We start from the raw sequence: 11,146 nt of genomic DNA on the forward strand, positions 1-11,146 counted from the left end.
GCCAAAAAAGATGCCTCACCTGGGAATTTCCAATCCTAATGATATCTCAGGTCTAGACTGTATCCTCCTAGGGAGCAGAAGTGCCAAACCTAGAATGTCATTGACATCCAAGGGGGCTCCCAGATGAGGAAAGTTCCTCTATCAACACAGGTAGCACCCCTAGAACAGTTGGTCTATAATAATAATAATAATAGTCAGCATTTGTATAGCACTTAAAAATGTGTGAAGGGGGGGGGGCAGAGCCAAGATGGCGGAGTAGAAGCAGGACCTCCTGCTGCTCCGGCTTCCACCTTCCCAAATCCATGTAAAAAGTGGACTCTAAACAAACTTTGGAGCTACAGAACCCACAAAATGACACAGAGAAGCTAACCTCCCGCTGGGGACAGCAGGGCAGGCCGGCAGGAATCGGCCAGCCCAGCACTCTGGGAGCTGAGCCCAGACCCATGCCGAAGCTTTAGCCCCAGGGTAGGCCTGACCAGCCAACAGAGGGACTCCAGAACAGCAGCAGCTGAGGCTGTTTCCAGATTTATCAACACACAGATGCGAAGGACAAAGTGAGAGGTCAGTGCAGTCTGGACTTTGGGACCAGTAAGTGGGAGTGCATGGCTTTTGTCCCCCAGGGAGAGAAGCCATTGAGGCAAGCCAGCCAGCACCATGTGGCAGCTTCAGCTCCTGGCCTGAAGAGTGTAGGGGGACCAAGCACCAGTCTGAGGGGTAATCACTCTTGCTTTAACCTGCTTGGATCTGGATTGCAGTCTAGGGTGGAGGTCCTGGGGTGTATGTCCAGCTTGCCAGAGCATGTGGAGACCTCAGAGAGGGTACCCATCTAATACCTCTGGCACCTGAGAAAACCCCAGAGTTTGGGACGAAAGCTCCCCTGTCTGGTGGCAGAGTCCTACTGTGGCAAAAATCCCAGGGGTCAAGTGACTGAGGGGTGACATGACCAGGCAAAGGAAACAAAGCAGAAAGAAGATTCCAATATTACACTCCTATTTTGGGGACAAAAAGGAGCAAAGCATTGAACAGGAGGAAGACAGTGAAGTCAGAAATCCTGCACCAAAAGCTTCAAAGGAAAAAATGATCTGGTTACAGGCCATAGAGGACCTTAAGAAGCAGATAAGAGAAGTGGAGGAAAAATTGGGAAGAGAAATGAGAACAATGCAAGAAAATTATGAAATGAGAGTCAACAGCCTGACTGAGGAAAATAACACTTTAAGAAACAGACTGACTCAAATGGCAAAAGAGGCTCAAAAAGGCAATGAGGAGAAGAATGTCTTAAAAAGCCAAATTTGCCAGATGGAAAAAGAATCTCAAAAGCTCAGTGAGGAGAATCATTGCTTCAGAATTAGACTGGAGCAAATGGAAGCTAATGACTTTATGAGAAACCAAGATGATATTAAACAGATCCATACAAATGAAAGAATAGAAGGCAATGTGAAATATCTCATGGAAAAACCACTGACCTGGAAAATAGATCCAGGAGAGATAATTTAAAAATTATTGGACTATGTGAAAGCCAGGATCAAAATAAGAACCTAGAAATTATCCTCCAGGAAGTTCTCAAAGAAAACTGCCCTGATGTTTTAGAATCAGAGGGCAAAATAGAGGTTATATAAAAATAGAGGTATAACTTCCCCTCCATTATAACCATCCACCAATCACCTCCTGAAAAAGTTCCCAAAAAGAAAACTCCTAGGAATATTATAGCCAGGTTCCAGAATTCCCAGATTAAGGAGAGAATATTACAAGCAGCCAGGAAGAAACGATTTGAATATTGTGGAAACACAATCAGGATAACCCAGGATCTGGCAGCTTCTACACTGAGGGATCGAAGGGCTTGGAATATGATATTCCAGAGGGCAAAGGATCTGGGATTAAAACCAAGAGTCACCTACCCAGCAAAACTGAGTATCATGTTTCAGGGGGAAATATGGTCATTCAGTGGAATAGAGGACTTTCAAGCATTCTTGCTGAAAAAAACAGAGTTGAACAGAAAATTTGACATTCAGATACAAGAGAAGCATGAGAAGGTAAACAGGGAAAAGAAATCATAAGGAGCTTATCAAAGTTTAACTATTAACATTCCTACATGGAAAAACAATAATTGTAACTGATGAAACTTTTCTCAGTAGTTGAAAGGGATCGAAAATATATATGTCTATATATGAGGGTATATGGGCATATGAATACATATGTGAATGTGTGTATATATGTTTACAAGTATACATAGATAGAGGGCACAGGACCAATTTAACAGGAATGTATGATACTTAAAAGGTGAAATTAAGAGGTGAGAGAGGAATATAATGAGAGGAGATGGAGACAGAATGGGGTTAACTATCTCATACAGAAGAGGCAAGGGGAAATGGTTATAATGGAGGGGAAGAATAGGAAGGCAAAAGGGAATGGGTCAACATTATTCCCATTGAATTTGGCTTGAGGAGGGAATGAAATACACACTAAATAGGGTATCTCACCCTACAGGAGAGTAGGGGGGGAAGGGGATGAGATGGGATATGATGGAAGGGAGGGCAGGCTGGGGAGAGGGAAGTTGGAAGCACCCACTTTTGAAAAGGGACGGGATCAAAGTAGAGAAAAGAACAAGTGAGAGGTGGGATAGGAGGGAGGGAAATTTAGTCAGTCTTTTACAATATATCTACTATGTTATTGTTTTGCATTAGCCACACATTTACATCCTATACTGAACTGCTTATCTTCCCAGTAAGGAAGGGTGGGTGACAAGGGAGGAAGGGAATGAATCTGGAATTCAAAGTTTTAAAATCAAATATGTATGTATGTATATATATATATATGTGTGTGTGTGTGTGTGTGTGTGTGCATATACTATTATTAATACCATCTTATATGTAATTGGGAGATAAGATATACAGGCACTGGGGCATAGAGATCCACTGGAAAAGTCAAAAGGGGTATGGGAGAAAATATGGGAAAGAGCAGATTGGAGGAGGGGATATCCTGAGGGACTGCTATTTGGGGGGGGTAGGGGAAAAACGGGGAGAAAATTTGTAACTCAAAATCTGGCGGAAATGAATGATGTAAATCCGAAGTTAATAAAACATTTGAAAAAAAAATTTTTTAAATGTGCGAAGTGCTTAATATATGTTATCTCTTCCGACCCTCACAACAATCCTTTGAAGCAGGTGCTATTAGGATCCCCACTTTCCAGATGAGGAAGCAGTCTGGGGCTAAACTAGATTTAGTGACTTGCCCAAGGTCACACAGCCAGTCAGTAGTGTCAGAGGCAGCCCTCAAACCTAGGTCTTTCTGACCATGACACAAGCTCTCTATCTACTGTGTCACATACTTCTGTATGTGCAATGTGTATGTAGGCATGCATATGTGTACTTGTGGATGAATGTGGAGAGAGACTGAGAGGGATACAGAGAGAGGGAGACAGAGAGACAGGCAGGCAGGTAGACAGAGAAGGAGAGAGAAAGATGGGGAGAGAGAGACTAGTTTAACTCCTCCTTTGCTGTTTCTGGTATTCTATTTTTGCATCATAATGAAATATAACTTTAAGAGTTCTTTTTGGTATGCTGAGCAATCTTTGAGATGCGGTACATATGCCTTCGTGCAATTCCTGGAATAAGAAAATGCATCTCCCAACTGTAGGCATTTTCACTGGTTGTCTGCATGCCTGGAAAGCTCTTTCTCCTCATCTGGCTTCCTTCAAGTCCCAGATAAAATCTAGCCTTCAACAGGAAACATTTTCTGAATACCCTTACTTCCAGTCCCTTCCATCTGGTGATTATTTCAAATTTATCCTGTAAATTTATCTAGCCTAGAGGCAGCTAGAAGGCACTGGGTATGGGCTCAGAGACTTTATGATGTGACCCTAGATGAGTCACTTCAAATCTTTCCCTCTTTGTTCCCTTGATTAAAATAGAGATAATAATATACCACCTCCCAGGATTGTTATGAAGATCAATGAGAGATATGTGCAAAGTGCTCAGCACTGTGCCTGGTACAGACTAGTAATTCCTTAATTAATGCTTATTTCTTCCCTTCCTCTTCTCCTTCCTTCCTTCCCTTCTTCCTTTCTTTCATTCTTTTCTTCCTTCATTAATTCCTTTTTTCCTTTCCTCCTATATATATGTTTTTGTACATAGTGATTTGCTTGTCCTCTCTCTCTCACTGGACTGTGAATTCCTTAAGAACAGTCTTTTACCTTTCTTTGTACTTCCAGTGCTCAGCACAGTACCTACATATAGTAAGTACTCAAAAAATGCTTATTGACTGCCTGCCTCACTAAGCCTCTATGCAAATCTCAGCGAGGTACTATTCCTATGTAGAGATGCAACCATAGACTATCAGAAGGAACCCCAGAGGTTGTATGATCCAACCCCCTCACTTTACAGATGAGCATAGTGGGGTCCAATGAGGTAAAATGATTTATCCAATCTGGCTGGTGGCAGATCAGGGCCCAAAAGTGAAAGAAGGCTCCTGACCCATTGTCTAGTACTCCACACATCTCTTTGCATGTGGCCTTCAAAATCCCATTGGTAGGAGGAGTGGAAGTTATGGTTTCACTGTTATTTTTCAGAGTGATATAATATACTGTTGAGCCATAAATAGAATTGTGGGCTCCCAGTCAAGAAGGCTGGGGTTTGATTACTTCCTGGTCTCTAATACTTTATCACCTAAGTCTCAGTTTCTCTATCTCCAAATGAGATGATGAATACAAAACTCCCTGCAAATTGGAACTTCTATATAAATGCCATTGTTGTTTTTTATTTGTGAAAACATGGTAGTCAGGTAGAAAATTGACTTGCTTTTTGACAAACAGATCATTTGTCAAGGCTACAGCTGACCTCTGTGTGTTGACATAAGAATCACCAACCTGTGTGACTGTATCCATATGGGTACTGATATAACTGGATCTGAAGCCAGCAGCCATGGATTCAAATCATGCTTCTACTACTTATTACCTGTGTAACACTAGACAGATCACGTATTCTCTGTGGACCTCAGTTTTCCTCCTCTGTAAATGGGGTATATATATATCAGCTAATCAATCAATAAGCATGTAATTAAACAATTGCTCTGTGCCAAGAAATGCCCAAAATGGAATAAATTCTATCCTCTAGGAGCTTACATTCAAATGGGGGAAACAACATTTATATAGAAAAGTTAATGCAACCTATAGGTAGAGTAAAGATAAAGTAATTTCTGAAGGGAGGAAAAGCATTAGCAATTGGGGGGATCAGGAGATGCCTTTTGGGGGGTAGTCACTTGAACTGAGCTTTGAAGGGAGCTAGAATTCAGGAGGTGAGGGTGAGAAGGGAATGCATTCCAGGAATGGGGGACAGAATTTGCAAAGGCATAGAGATAGAATGACCTCAAAAGTCCAACTGAATATATGACCCAGTGATTCTGGGATATTTGAACCCTTTGCTGAAAGTCATCCCATTGCCAATCCCTATAATACAGGCAGTTCCCTTTTCTCCTTGATCCTTTTATTTCATTTTGCCTCTTATCTCTTCCACTTACTTTGCTCTTCTTATCTTACTTTCTCCTTTCCTTTGTCCATTTCACCCATAGTTCATAGAGCTCCAGGTGGCTAATACACAATTTATTAGGTAGAAGGAATGATGGATGGATGGATGGATGGATGGATGGATGGATGGATGGATGGAGGAATTAATGTATGAATGAATGGTTGAGTGGATGGATGGATGGATGAGTGAATGGATGAATGAATGAGTGGATGGATGGATGAAATATAAGCCCCTTAGTTAAAGGTATTGCTCCATTTTTATCTTTCTGTCTCCAGCCACTAGTACTATGCCTTGAATTTAGGAGTACTTAATAAATAATTGTTGATTGATTAACTGAAGGAGCTAGTAGTCACCTAAGACATCATCTAATCCAATATCTTTTACAGAGGAAGAATTAGAGGTCCAGTTAAAGGAAATAACTTGTCCACAATCGTGAAGTTCACAAGAGTTGTAATATTAATGAGATATAAGTTCTTCCCCATCCATTAATAGACCTCAAATTGAGTTCATTAAGGGAAGCTTGCTTAGGGGAGGTTTGCTTGTACAACAGCTTTCACACCTTTTACTAATTTCTAATTAGGCACTGAGTCATGAGGATTGTGATGCCTTCTGGCTCTGAGAAGTATATATATACTCTGAGTTGATATTTTGCTTTGGGGACTCGATTATGAGTAGGATCTTGTGATTCCCTGGTTGAGATTCTGAGTGGCAATATGTTCAGAGCTCCCTGATGGCTCAGATGTAAAGGCTTTCTTGATCCAGGGATGTATGTAAAGTATATAGTTGATTAAGGCAATCAGAGGCCTGTCTGTTGGTCTTTATTTCTCTGCTTGTATTTTCTCTGAAGTTCAGGGTGCTGAATTTTCCTCTGAACTAGTGAATGTAATTAAAAAAGAATGTTGACCCCTTAAATAGCTATATTTCCTAATAAAGAAGACCTAAGAACCTGTGCCAGCAACAATCTTGGGTATGCCAATGTGGTTGCTGCTACGAGAGTCCAGATTAGAACCTAGGTCTTCAGAATCCCAATCCAAAGCAGCTTTCATTAAGAGGTTTGCCTGCTTCTAGCAATCACCATGGACTTTTTCCTGAGGACTACAGATCTGGCATGTAGTTAAAAAATGTAGTCAGCCAATCTACTGTGGGCTTCCTCTTCCTGTGTACTTTTCAAGAATCAACTGGGCAGCACCTGGAGGTCCAGGGACCCTCTTGTCAGAGTCCAAAATCCCCCATCATTTCCAAGTTGTTCATTAAGTAGAAGATGAAGGAAGTGGACAGTAAATTTCTGAAATGTCACAGCTAAACTCATTAGTGATACTCTTGAAATGACTCATTCATAGACAGCCAGAGGCATAGTTAAACAGGTGGTCAGTTCTTCCTGGGATCCTGAGCTAACCACCTCCTTATCCCCCCATGTGATATCATAGAGAAAGCACTGGGTTGGTATTCCTGAGACCTTAATATATCTCCCACTATCAAGCTATACAATCTTGGGCAAGTTAATTACCTTCTCTGGACCCCATTTTTCCTTGTCCTTAAAGTGGGAGTTAAAAATGCTTTTCCAGGCTACTTCACATGGTTGTTATTGAAAATAAAATGAGAAAATGATTGCAAAAAAGGGCTTATTTCATTACAATATTATTCAAATGCACTTGTAACTTATGGGGGAAGAAGGACAAAGATTTCTCTTCAGAATGATGGCAGCTCTGTCACCTTATTTCATACTAGTTATCCACAGAGCCAAATCCAGGGTATAACCTTTCAAAGACCCAATCTCTTAAAAGAACTAAGAAAGAGAGATAGTTTGGAAGTGGACAAAAGAGATCGAATTTTCTTGTTCATCTTATCTCAGTGGTTTCACAACCTTTCAAATATACAGTTCCTCTTTTAATGTCAAAGACATGCCTTCATCCCCACATAACATTTTGTTCTTTTAGTATTCTTTGACTGACACAAATATATGATAACAAATTATCTACTGAGAATTCAGTGAACCTTGCAAATGTATTTGTTTTTTTTAATATATTTGTATTGTAGTAATCCCAATAGAATCTACATACATTTGAAAAAATAATATACGTGAAAGACTAATTTATTCAGTCTACAAGAGGCATGTTTGCTTCTGTATTATACTGAGTGATGTATGGGATACAGCTTGGGAAAGGGAAAGAGGACTGGACTTTGAGTCAAGAAGACCTGACTTCAAATCCTACCTTTGAGACCAGCTGTGTGGTCATCAGTAAGACACTTAACCACTCTAAACATTTATTTCCTAATCTGAAAAGTGAAAGATTTGCACTAGATGACATCTGATGTCACATCCATTTATATAAATGTCATCTTTTGTCATTTAGTAAAGGGGACTTCTAGCAACAAGTCCAGGTGTCCATGGGTTGACATAGAAGTGAACAATCTGTTGGAGAATTTAGGGTTAAAAGACTAAAGGAATGTTCTGAATGGAAACACTAAAGAGTATACATATTTCTCAAAACTATATAGTACTTTTAGGAAAATAGATTATGTAGTAGAGAACTTGTCACTAGCTGCACTATTTTGGAACTTGTCTGACTGACTTCTCTTCTAAGCCCCTAGAAGCTCATTATTGGAATAATCTCATCATCCTGTAGGATCTCATCAGTTTTAATATTCAATTTTATCACTACCTATTTCCTCTCTGATGGGAGTATTAGTCCATGAATCTTAAATCTCCATTTAAGGAGAGAGTTCAGTTCAGACATCTCCTCAGTTCTCACTTGGTTACACTACTTTGAGACTTCTCTGGCTGAGTTCTCCTCCATGCTCTTGAGTTGAGTACCATCTTTTTCCTGATGCTTTCTACTTTGCTTTTGTGTTTTGTTTTCCCTGGTTTGAGGGCAGGGACTGTCCTTCTCCTTTTTGTATTTGTATCCCCAGAGCTTAGCACAGTGCCTGGCACATAATAGGTACTAAATAAATGTTTAATGACTATTGATAGGTAAATTAATAATAGACAATAGATTTTATTAGATAATAATAGAAGAGATAAAATAAATAAAGGGCAGAAACACTAAACATACCATTTTTGAAATCTGCGGATTATCTCTAATTTGTTATTCATTAATCTTGTTTGTACATAGTTGTATGAATGTTGTTTCCCCCAGCAGACCATGAGCTCTTTGAGGACAGGGATCATAATTTCCTTGTTTTTTTGTATCCCCAGTATTTAGCACAGCTGCTAACACATATTAGGCACTTAATAAATGCTTGTTAACTGACTGATTTATAGGACACACCCTACTAACAGCCACCATAATAAATTAATTATAGCTATAACAAAAAAAGTAATTAACACAGGAAACACAAACAAAAGGTCCAGACCTAAGGAAAGACTTAATGAGATGATGAATAATAAGCTGATCAAAAAACAAGTCATAGAAGCAAGTAATGGCTAGTTGAGAGAGAATAATACTGATGAGAGGACATGCCAAAAAAAAAGGCAAATCATTCCTCAGAGAAAAATCATATTTCATAGTGTTTCATTTAAAACAAGAAAGTTAACGCCCTTAACATTCAATTAATTGTTTTAAATTGGTAAACAACTCAAAATAAATACAAAAAACCCCTGTTTTTTTAAATAAAGGAAAAATACATTAATTGAAAACCAAGAAAGACTTTAGAACTTGTCAACAAAACTAAAAGCTGATTCTTTGAGGAGACTAACAAGTTACTAAATCCTTAACTAACCTATTTAAAAATAAGAGGTAGAAAAACCAAATTGCCAAAGGAGAAAAAAGAACTAGAACAAGATGGAAGCATGACAGAGAAGGAATAAAAACAATTATGAGAACTGAAGATGTACAGTTGCATACCACCAAACACAAATTTAAACGAAGTAGTTACAAAAATTTTAAATACCCAAATTACCAATGTTTGAAATAGAGACCTTAACCCATGTTCAAAAAAAGGAAACTGAATTAGCTATAAAAGAAAACCCCTTCTCCCTACCTCCTCCTGCTTTTTTAAAAATAGGTATGAAAGATGAAAGCAAGGGCAGGCATAGTCTTGTAAAAATAGTGTCATCAGCAGCGTTAAAACTCAAAATTAACTAAGGCTTATGATGCAACCTAAGAGCAATTAAAAAAACAGGGAGTTTTTGTTGGGGGTTTTTGGCATTGGTCTTTTTTAACTGCACTGGGAGGAAAAGAAAAGATTAACAAACGAATACAATCAATGAGACTTTGTTACAATCCAATCCAAAGAGACATGTTAACTGACAACAGAAAGAAAGTGGAGCTTCTGGATTCTTATTTTCCTTCTATTTGTCTGGCAAAAAAATGGCCTTTGTCCTAGAGATGGCCAAACAAAAATGGTTAACAAGGAGGAAAAAGAAGTTCACAGTTACCCAGCTGTGGCAGATGAATTCAAATCATGTGACCCAGGTGAACTACATCCTCAGTACTGAATGAATGACCACTGTGACCATACAGCTGCCACAGGTTATATTTGAAAGGTCATAGGAAACCAGAGAAGTATTTGAAGATAAAAAAGTGAAAATGTCCTGATATTCAAAAAAAAAAAAGGAAAAGAACAGAGTTCACAAATAGTACAGTGAGCTTACTGATGAATTCTGGAGAAATTCTAGATAAAGCATTAAAGAGACAGATAGTAGACATAGACACTGAGAAAAAGAAAGCAGTGATTACAAAGAGCTCTTGAGGCTTTATCTCCCAAAGCTACTTCAGTAGCCATAGGCATGCTGTTGTTTAATCCTTTTCATGATGTCTATTTGTGGTCCCTTTTGGGGTTTTCTTGGCAGAGGACCTGGAGTGATTTGCCATTTTGTTCTCCAGCTCCTTTTACAAATGAGGAAATTAAGGCAAATAGGGTTAAGTGCCTTGCCCAGCATGACACAGCTAGTAAGTGTCTGAGGCCAGATTTGTACTCAGGAATATGAGTCTTCCTGACTCCAAACCCAGCATTCTATACACTGCATCACCTAGCTGCCCAAACATAGGCATAGTTTAGTTAAATTTTAGCAAAGCATTAGAGCAATCAATTTATAATATTCTTGTGGCAAAGATCCGGAGTCAAGGATAAGATAATTGATTATACAGTTACAAGGATACAGAATGGTATGAATGACTGGACTCATATAATAACTGTTAATAGTCCACTATAAACTTGACATGAGGACTACAGTAGAATGCCTCAGGGATCTGTGCTTGGACCAGCACTGTTTAACATTTTTTATCAATTACCTGGATAAAGGCATAGATTGGTATGCTCATCAAAAAAATTGCAAAATTGGGGCAGAAAGCTATGTAAAGCAGTGAAGGACAGAGTCAGGGATTTAAAAAGACCTAGACAGGTTGGAGCACTGAGCTGAAGTTAAGAAGAGGAAATTAAATATAGATAAAAGTGGGTTCAGAAACTCATCTTCATAAGGGCGAGGTTTGTGTGATCAATGCCCCATGACAGCAGGTACTATGAAGACCAGGAGGCTGTTATATCTAGAATCATCACACCAAGCCACAGGCACTATAAAAGTCTAGAGATAGATAAATAGATAAATGAATGGATGAATAGATAGATAGATAGATGATAGATAGATAGATAGATAGATAGATAGATAGATAGATAGATAGATA

The sequence above is a fragment of the Petaurus breviceps genome, unplaced genomic scaffold, assembly GCF_028583685.1.
Source record: "Petaurus breviceps papuanus isolate PSGF00001 unplaced genomic scaffold, PetGlider_PUasm1.0 186, whole genome shotgun sequence".
In the NCBI taxonomy this organism is placed as follows: domain Eukaryota; kingdom Metazoa; phylum Chordata; class Mammalia; order Diprotodontia; family Petauridae; genus Petaurus; species Petaurus breviceps.